The sequence below is a fragment of the Helianthus annuus genome, chromosome 15 (assembly GCF_002127325.2).
Source record: "Helianthus annuus cultivar XRQ/B chromosome 15, HanXRQr2.0-SUNRISE, whole genome shotgun sequence".
NCBI lineage: Eukaryota > Viridiplantae > Streptophyta > Magnoliopsida > Asterales > Asteraceae > Helianthus > Helianthus annuus.
The window spans coordinates 103,512,333-103,523,417 of record NC_035447.2 but is presented as its reverse complement, the minus strand read 5'-3'; the positions used below and the strand labels follow the sequence as shown (position 1 = coordinate 103,523,417).

The 11,085-nt window shown below is 38.9% G+C and overlaps 1 long non-coding RNA gene across 1 annotated transcript; it reads right to left on the bottom strand.

Moving 5' to 3' along the window:
- Window positions 1-3,056: 3,056 nt before the first annotated feature.
- Window positions 3,057-10,654, bottom strand: LOC110909898. The gene is made up of 2 exons (XR_002575707.1): window positions 10,570-10,654; window positions 3,057-3,325 (listed from the first exon to the last, which is right to left on the bottom strand). It is a non-coding gene; the product is annotated as an uncharacterized LOC110909898 (long non-coding RNA).
- Between the last annotated feature and the right edge of the window lie 431 nt (window positions 10,655-11,085).

Sequence of the window (11,085 nt, the reverse complement as noted above, 5' to 3'; positions counted from 1 at the left end):
TAGCACACTACCTCACTTAACTAATTTGATCACTTAATTGCTTTGATAATTTTTGATCAAAACACCTATTTATTAAAATTTCTTCTTTTTTTGTTACAAAAAATTTATTCTTATTTAAACTCTTCACTAATACTCAAATATAGTGGAGAGTTCAAATGAGAAGAATTAGAAATTAAGAATAAAAAGAATAAAGGATACAAAGGTAATTTGAACAAATCATTTAATGATTCTATTATGTATTTTTGTTATTCAAATTAATGAACTATAATCATTTAATGAGCCTATCTTATAAAATAGTTGTGCATCTTACACAATAAAAACAATCATGCACATGATCTTACATTTTCAACGTTTCCTACACCATTAAAACAATATTTTGGTGTAGGATACAGAATGTGTAGGACTCAAACACTTTTAAATAATTTCGCGACTCATAATAAAATATGTGTAGGACACAAAATTTTTAAATAATTTTGTCACTTCTAATAAAATTTGTGTAGGAGCCTATACATTAATGATGGTGAAGGGAGAATTTATGGTTGCATTAATAAGATTTGTGTAATTCTTTAAAATATTTATTAATATTCTACATCAAAATGTCTATACTACCCTTAGTAATTAAAACATTAATTAAAAGTGGATAAAAATGCTATATTGATTCACAACTATTGATAAAAAAATATAGGGCCTAGATTAATTCATTTTTTCTTTTAAGAAGATTCTTCTCAAATGAACTCCCCCTACTCAAATATATAGTATGGAATTTGACACAACTATAAAATACTGTGTAAATCGCACGAATGTCAACATCGACTTGACCTTGTATTTTGTGTTCATTTGTACAAAATTTTCAAGACACATAACCATTTGTTTTTGTACATCTATAAAATTTAAAAAAAAAGTTACACAACTATATAGAATACAAACTAGGGGTGTGCAAAAGACCGAATTAACTCAACCATAACCGAATTAACCGACAAAACCAAACCGAAAAAACCGAGCCAAATAAAAAACCGGTGGGTCGGTTAATGGTTTTTTTTTGAAAACCGAAAGTAGCGGGTCGGTTATAGTTATCATTTTGCCATACCCACCATAACCGAACCGATGTGTGTTAATTTTTGTAGGATTTATGACTTTGCACCATATTTTTAATATTTGATGTTTATTGAAGATTTTTGTATTTATGGGTTTTTCATATCATTTTGTGGTTTTTGTTGGATGTTTATTTGAATTTATGAAATGTATCATATCACTTTATTTGAATATTCGATAATAATTGGTATTAATATTATAGATTATATGTATTTTCTAATACTATTTAATATACTAATAGGTAGAGGATCCTGTACATTAATCCAGAAGTGTGAGAAGTGTGAGAAGTGTATTATAACACTATATAACACCATATAAACACCGTATAATACTATGTAACACCATATAACACCATATAACACTATGTAACACTATCTAACACTATATAACAAATATAACGCTATATTTTGTTTGATAGCATGTCTATGGTAGATGTATAGTGTTATATATTGTTATATGGTGTTATACGGTGTTTATATGGTGTTATATAGTGTTATATATAGTGTTATAATACACTTCTCACACTATAGTTTTGCCGTCTTTTAACTTTAAACTAATACAAAGTTCATTAATATAGTTTTGCCGTCTTTTAATTTTAAATTCACGCAACCCATATCGTACTGAGACACTGAGATAGCCTGTTACTCATTATTATTTTAGCATTTGTTCATTTCTTAAATTCTTTCACGCACCCATTTCGTAGTGAGACACTGAGATGACCCGTTACTCATTATTATTTTAGCATTTGTTCATTTCTTAAATTCTTTCACGTAACCCATATGATACTGAGACACTGAAATGACCCGTTACTCATTATTATTTTAGCATTTGTTCATTTCAAATTTCTCAACTTCATCATATAACACCTTTTCGTATAATTTGTTTCCTTCATTTCTATTAGCACAATTTCATGCTATTATTCGATTATCATGTTAGGTGTAGCATCCGGTCATGTAAGCTGAATATCCATAATATTCTAACATCCTTTCATATATAAATAATATAACATGTTCACTACAATTACAAGACATGTTCCATCAAGAGACATTATTTGTGATCTAGTTAGTTATCTATCAATATGAGCTTTTTACCATTGGGCCTTACAAGCCTTTTTGGTCATAAACAATATCAACTATTTCACATAAATTCCATCAAGGCATCTAACCACTTTTCCAATTGTTTAGTTACTTACACCTTATCAATTAGTATAATAGTACACAAGTACTATAAGCTCTACTAATAATATATAAAGAGTATGATTTATAATTCTGTTTAAATAATTTATTTGATTAGTGATACCATTTAAGGAAGAACAGTATAATCTAACTTTCTTTAAAGAGTTAAATGTCATTTTAGTCCCTGTGGTTTGAGTCATTTTGTCAGTTTAGTCTAAATGTTTCATTTTTCGCTTGTGCGTCCAGAAAGGTTTTAGCGTTGCCATTTCAGTCCACTGGGTTAACTTCATCCACTATTTCAGTTATCGAGAAGGGCAATTCGGTCATTTTATATGGCCGAATTGCCATTATAGTTACCAGAATTACATTTAAAATAGCCGAATTGTCCTTCTCGTTAACCGAAAACATAGATGAAGTAAACCCAGTGGACTAAAATCACAACGGTGAAACCTTTTTGGACCTATAGGCGAAAAATGAAACATTTGGACTAAACTGCCAAAATGGCCCAAACCACAGGGACTAAAATGACATTTAACTCTTATTTAAATTAATCAAAGAATTAATTACATGGTTAATACCTGTGATTTACTTGTTTTTCCATTACAAATCATCCGGTTTTCGGGTTGATTCGTCATAGACCCAAAGTAATATAAATTTATGACACTATTTGTTTATATATATAAACTATATACATTGACAAACAATTGGTTGTATATATAAACTATATACATTGAAAAAAATGTTTAGGAAAGAGGCTTTTTAAACTGTTTTAGTAAATCATTATCAAGACATGCAATAACATTTATATCAATGAAAATTGAAAATATGAGAATGTTAAATGTAACTTCGAAATACATATTTGTTCCCTTATAGGCCAGGCCCAAACATATAATATACTTATCCCATCACTACTTTTATTCTCGGTTTTAAAAGCGTGAGGCGCTTCAATATTTTTTTTATCCTAAAAGTTGAAGTGTTTTGCATTTTGATCCCAAAAGCTGATGCGTGAGGCACGCACGTCACATACGCGAGGCGTTCATTATATAAAAAACGGTTTACTGCATTGTTTAAAGATTGGTAACGGTTAAGATTGTCACAACCCCAAAATCCACACGCGGAGTACCACCGCTTGGAGGCGTGACATGACCAGGATCAAGCCATCAATCACATTGAACATAGCATAATATAAATAAAATAGTTCGTAAAACCCAAATTCAATACAATTGATGTTCTAAACCAAACATAGTATCAATAGCGGAAGCATAAGTATGTAACCCAAAGTAAATCATAAGTTCAAATATTCGAAACGTTAAACATAGTGTTCATGATCCATTGCCCACAACGACCCGCTCCTCCTTGTGCAAGCTCCATAAGTACCTAAGGTCCTGCAAGGCATGCAGCAGAGAGTCAACAACTAGTTGAGCGAGTTCACAGTTAATAGTTCAGTAATAGTATAGTGTGAGTAGTAAGTTCGTTCGTTATAGCATATATCGTATTTCCATCGCGGCCTCCCAGGCAGGTATGCGAAGATATTAGGGGATGTTCCCCCCAAGTATTTCTAGACTAGGTTTATTTGTATCGCGGCCTACCAGGCAGGTGTGCGAAGATTAGTATGTTTAGTTCGCGGCCTTCCTAAGGCAGGTGTGCGAAGACAGTCATAATATCGCGGCCAACCCTTGGCAGGTGTGCGAAGATCAGTTCAATAAGTGTTACTAGTCTAGTCGTATCTTATCGTTAGATTCTATCAGTTGAGTATGTACAACAAATCATCAAATCCCATTCCCACCCGGGAACCCATGCCTTGGCTGTGTGAACTCACCTTGGTTTGCTCGGTATGCTAAGTATGTGCTCAAAGTAAATCAATCACGTCCTAGAGTATGCACGTACACAATCAGTTTGAATTCATACAGTTCACGTATAAGCATAATCAATGATCACCAAGTAGTACACATCACTAATCAACATCACACAAGTCATGCATAGTGTTTAACATCAGTTAGTTAACTCAGTTAACACTTAACAGAATTAAACCAGTTTACTGTGCAGGTTTCCCAAGTTGGCGATACAGAGGTTGGCGAAACACATTAATTGGCGAAACACAGGTTGACGAAACACAATGTGTTTCGTCAACTACCCTTTGACGAATCATAGTTCTATTTCGTTAAGGACCTTTGGCGAAACACATTTTCTAATTCGTCGACATCCTTGGCGAAACACATTCTGTTTCGCCAAGACTTCCAATTCGTCAAACATTCACATTCGTTAAGCAGCAGTTAGGTCAACATGTCAGTTACGCAATCATCACAGAAAACCCTAATCATTCTAGCAGCCATCATGCCATCATCGGATCAACACTAACCACAGATTGTTATGCACAGATCTTATAGAATTCATTCAACGATCATTATCAAATCAATAACGTACTCATCACGGTTTTAATGTCTAGCATGAACCCTAACTTACGTGTACCACAAATCGATTATCATAACACAAACAACATTCAAATATTGTTCCTAAGCATCATGAAATCTAGTTCATCATTAACAATATACATATACATAGGTTGTAACCGATAAATCATACGTTACTAATCCGGGATTACCATAAACATATATTCATATATGATCCAGGAATCAAGCATAGATACAACATGAATCAAGAAATCATGAACACATAAACGACTAACCGAGTGGAGGGAAAGACGGGTTAATCGCTAGGAGGTCTCTAAAAACCAACTGCCGTCAGTGCACAGGAGCTCTAGGGTTTCAGTTTTGCCAAAGTTGTGAAACAGGAAGTCGTTCCACGTTTTAAACACATACAGACGATTTGGGCCCGTAATGGGCTTTGGCGAATCAGATGGGCCGGCGAAACAAGCTTTGTTTCGTTAAGAGTGGGCTGGCGAAACAGGATTGGCGAAACAGGTTTCCTGTTTCGTCGAATGGTTCTTGGCGAATCAAAATTCTGATTCGTTGAGATGTTTGTTGGTGAAACGCTCTAAGTGTTTTACAATAATCCATGTTATTCTCATAACAATAAGCCACATATGTGCACAATCATAACACGTTTCAATAAAACATAGCATGTATGATTACCAGTCAATCAGTCAAACAACTACACAGTCAAAGTTAACGGTCAAGGTCAACGTGCATTAAATACAAAATGAAAGTCAAAAGTTCGAGTTGTCAAAGGGGCACACTGCAATCCTGGCACTTGTCACTGACGCATCAGCAACGAAAAAGAAGCTGGTTGTATTTGTTCCGAATAACTAGGGATACTTTTCTGTCATCTGGTCTTCGCGTTCCTAGGTGTTCTCTGGGCCATGACGGGAGTTCCAACGAACTCGAACAAGAGGGATTCTCTTATTTTTGAGGACCTTAACATCCCGGTCCGTGATTTCAACTGGCTCCTCGACGAACTGCAACCGCTCGTCGATAGTGAGTTCCTTAAAAGGAACTATGAGGGTCTCATCTGACAGGCACTTCTTCAGATTCGACACGTGAAATACATTGTGAACTGCACCGAGTTCAGCTGGTAGGTTTAGTTTGTAGGCCACTTTGCCTACTATCTCAATGATTTCGAACGGTCCGACATACCGCGGATTTAGTTTGCCCCGTTTGCCAAAACGAACCACACCCTTCCAGGGTTAGACTTTTAATAAAACCCGGTCCCCGACCTGAAATTCCAAAGGCTTTCTACGCTTGTCCGCGTAGGCTTTCTGACGGTCGCGTGCTGCCGTCATGCGTTGTCGTATCTGTGCAATCTTTTCTGTGGCGTCCACTACAATCTCTGGACCCGTGATCTGGCTATCCCCCACCTCTGCCCAACAGAGAGGTGACCGGCATTTATGTCCGTACAATGCCTCGAATGGAGCGGCTTGTATGCTGGTGTGATAACTGTTATTGTATGAAAACTCCACCAAAGGGAGATGCTTTTCCCAGCCGTTTCCGAAATCAATAACACATGCCCGAAGCATGTCTTCAAGAGTTTGGATCGTTCGCTCAGACTGCCCATCCGTCTGAGGGTGATACGCTGTGCTCATGTCTAACCGTGAGCCGAAAGATTTGTGCATCGCTTGCCATAGCTCTGACGTGAACCGTGCATCCCGATCCGAGATAATGGAGGTGGGCACCCCGTGCCTCGAAACAACTTCTTTAAGATAGACGTCTGCGAGAGTGGAGAACTTATCCGTTTCCTTTATGGCCAGGAAGTGTGCAGACTTGGTGAGTCGATCCACGATCACCCATATAGTGTCATTCCCACGCTGAGATCTGGGTAGGCCTGTAACAAAATCCATGGAAATTTCTTCCCATTTCCATTGCGGTATCTTGGGTTGCTGAAGTAGGCCCGCTGGTTTCTGATACTCCACTTTGACTTTTGCACATGTCAAACACTTTCCAACGTAAGTAGCGATGTGGGCCTTCATGCTAGGCCACCAGTATGTAGTTCTGATGTCGTGGTACATTTTATCCGACCCTGATGTACCGAGTAGCGGGACTTGTGAGCTTCGTCCATTACCAGCTCGCGTAAACCGCCAAAAAGTGGGACCCAAATACGCCCCGTTACATAGTAGGCGCCGTCTGCCTTCTGTTCTAATCACTGTCGTGAGCCGCGTAGGGCTTCAGCCCTAACGTTTTCTGGTTTCAATGCTTCTGCCTGAGCATCTCGTATCTGTGCAGGAAGGCTAGACTGAATCGTAAGCTGCAGCGCTCGCACGCGCCGTGGTAAAGTGTCTTTCCGACTGAGAGCGTCAGCCACAACATTGGCTTTGCCTGGATGGTACTTGATGGCGCATTCGTAATCGTTAAGTAGTTCAACCCATCGTCGTTGACGCATGTTCAAATCCTTTTGCTTAAGGATATGCTCGAGACTCCTGTGATCGGTGTAAATCGTGCACCTGGTACCGTACAGGTAGTGTCGCCATATCTTAAGCGCGAAAACAACAGCTCCCAGCTCTAAATCGTGTGTCGTGTAGTTCCGTTCGTGAACCTTGAGTTGACGTGAAGCGTAAGCAATAACCTTATCCCGCTGCATCAATACACACCCAAGACCCTGTATCGACGCGTCACAATAAACCACAAAGTCGTCCGTGCCCTCTGGCAATGAGAGAATAGGCGCGCTGCAAAGCCTATCCTTTAGGTACTGAAAGGCGGTTTCCTGGGGCTCTCCCCAGCGATAGGTGACACCCTTCTGTGTCAGTAGCGTAAGCGGCTGTGCTATCTTCGAGAAGTCTTTGATGAATCGTCTGTAATAACCCGCCAAACCCAAGAATTGGCGTATTTCCGTTGGTGTACGCGGTGCAGGCCAGTTCCTGATCGAATCTGCCTTGGATGGATCGACATGAATCCCGTCCCTGTTCACCACATGGCCTAAGAAGTGGACTTCACGAAGCTAGAAGTCGCATTTAGAAAACTTGGCGTACAATTGCTCCTTTCGAAGAAGTTCCAGAATCAATCGTAGGTGTTGCTCGTGCTCCTCTTGACTCTTGGAGTAAATCAGAATGTCGTCGATGAAGACAATCACAAACTTGTCTAGATACGGCTTGCACACCCTGTTCATAAGGTCCATAAATACGGCAGGCGCATTCGTTAACCTAAATGGCATGACAAGAAACTCGTAGTGACCGTAACGAGTTCTGAAAGCGGTTTTGGAGACGTCCTCATCCCGGACTCTCAGCTGATGATACCCTGACCTCAAGTCTACCTTGGAGTAGTAACTTGACCCCTGCAACTGGTCGAATAAGTCGTCTATACGCGGAAGAGGATAACGGTTCTTCACCGTCACCTTGTTCAGTTCACGGTAGTCGATGCACATCCTGAAAGTGCCATCCTTCTTTTTCACGAAAAGTACTGGAGCTCCCCAAGGCGATGAGCTTGGACGAATAAAGCCCTTTTCCAAGAGCTCTTGTAACTGCTTTGACAATTCTTCCAGTTCGGTTGGAGCTAAACGATACGGTGCGCGGGCTATTGGTGCTGCTCCAGGAGCTAACTCAATCTGGAACTCGACTTGGCGGTGAGGCGGTAAACCGGGTAAATCTTCCAGCTGAGGAAAGTCACGTACAACTGGAATATCCTCCGGCTTCTTTTCCTTTGCTGATGCGTCAGTGACAAGTGCCAGGATTGCAGTGTGCCCCTTTGACAACTCGAACTTTTGACTTTCATTTTGTATTTAATGCACGTTGACCTTGACCGTTAACTTTGACTGTGTAGTTGTTTGACTGATTGACTGGTAATCATACATGCTATGTTTTATTGAAACGTGTTATGATTGTGCACATATGTGGCTTATTGTTATGAGAATAACATGGATTATTGTAAAACACTTAGAGCGTTTCACCAACAAACATCTCAACGAATCAGAATTTTGATTCGCCAAGAACCATTCGACGAAACAGGAAACCTGTTTCACCAATCCTGTTTCGCCAGCCCACTCTTAACGAAACAAAGCTTGTTTCGCCGGCCCATCTGATTCGCCAAAGCCCATTACGGGCCCAAATCGTCTGTATGTGTTTAAAACGTGGAACGACTTCCTGTTTCACAACTTTGGCAAAACTGAAACCCTAGAGCTCCTGTGCACTGACGACAGTTGGTTTTTAGAGACCTCCTAGCGATTAACCCGTCTTTCCCTCCACTCGGTTAGTCGTTTATGTGTTCATGATTTCTTGATTCATGTTGTATCTATGCTTGATTCCTGGATCATATATGAATATATGTTTATGGTAATCCCGGATTAGTAACGTATGATTTATCGGTTACAACCTATGTATATGTATATTGTTAATGATGAACTAGATTTCATGATGCTTAGGAACAATATTTGAATGTTGTTTGTGTTATGATAATCGATTTGTGGTACACGTAAGTTAGGGTTCATGCTAGACATTAAAACCGTGATGAGTACGTTATTGATTTGATAATGATCGTTGAATGAATTCTCTAAGATCTGTGCATAACAATCTGTGGTTAGTGTTGATCCGATGATGGCATGATGGCTGCTAGAATGATTAGGGTTTTCTGTGATGATTGCGTAACTGACATGTTGACCTAACTGCTGCTTAACGAATGTGAATGTTTGACGAATTGGAAGTCTTGGCGAAACAGAATGTGTTTCGCCAAGGATGTCGACGAATTAGAAAATGTGTTTCGCCAAAGGTCCTTAACGAAATAGAACTATGATTCGTCAAAGGGTAGTTGACGAAACACATTGTGTTTCGTCAACCTGTGTTTCGCCAATTAATGTGTTTCGCCAACCTCTGTATCGCCAACTTGGGAAACCTGCACAGTAAACTGGTTTAATTCTGTTAAGTGTTAACTGAGTTAACTAACTGATGTTAAACACTATGCATGACTTGTGTGATGTTGATTAGTGATGTGTACTACTTGGTGATCATTGATTATGCTTATATGTGAACTGTATGAATTGAAACTGATTGTGTACGTGCATACTCTAGGACGTGATTGATTTACTTTGAGCACATACTTAGCATACCGAGCAAACCAAGGTGAGTTCACACAGCCAAGGCATGGGTTCCCGGGTGGGAATGGGATTTGATGATTTGTTGTACATACTCAACTGATAGAATCTAACGATAAGATACGACTAGACTAGTAACACTTATTGAACTGATCTTCGCACACCTGCCAAGGGTTGGCCGCGATATTATGACTGTCTTCGCACACCTGCCTTAGGAAGGCCGCGAACTAAACATACTAATCTTCGCACACCTGCCTGGTAGGCCGCGATACAAATAAACCTAGTCTAGAAATACTTGGGGGGAACATCCCCTAATATCTTCGCATACCTGCCTGGGAGGCCGCGATGGAAATACGATATATGCTATAACGAACGAACTTACTACTCACACTATACTATTACTGAACTATTAACTGTGAACTCGCTCAACTAGTTGTTGACTCTCTGTTGCATGCCTTGCAGGACCTTAGGTACTTATGGAGCTTGCACAAGGAGGAGCGGGTCGTTGTGGGCAATGGATCATGAACACTATGTTTAACGTTTCGAATATTTGAACTTACGATTTACTTTGGGTTACATACTTATGCTTCCGCTATTGATACTATGTTTGGTTTAGAACATCAATTGTATTGAATTTGGGTTTTACGAACTATTTTATTTATATTATGCTATGTTCAATGTGATTGATGGTTTGATCCTGGTCATGTCACGCCTCCAAGCGGTGGTACTCCGCGTGTGGATTTTGGGGGTGTGACAAAGGTAATCTTGCATTGTTTAAAGATCGGTAAAGGGTCATAAAATAAAAGTAATGTATAAAGATGATCATGCTTACAACGATGTTGTAATCATAGAGGTATAGCATTCCTTTCTTGTCATACTCTTCTTTACGTATAGGATCACTTAAAACTGAAAAAAAACTAGTGATCGTTAAAACGTTGAATTGCAAAGGTACAAAATGAGTGAATATTGACTATTTTCAAATTCTAAATACCAAGAGATTAGGGAACCTTTATACATGCATATGTCTAGGCATGTATAGGTATGCTTGTATACATATGAATGCGTATGTATGCATACGCGTGTATAGGTAGTAGGTATGCATACATTGTGTGTGTTCCTAATTATTTAATGATTCTCATTTGAGCCTATCTTTATCAGTCCTTGTATGTGTGCGTGTGCATGCGTATGTGTGTACAAATATATAAATCTACAATTTAACAAATAGAACGAAGTTGTTTTAATTGTTCATACGTTGAATGTATAAACAAATGCATACTTAAGCAAAATCTATCAGGCTTCTGTTTCTCCTTAACCCATTCATATTAGGCTAAGCCAGCTATGAAGGAAT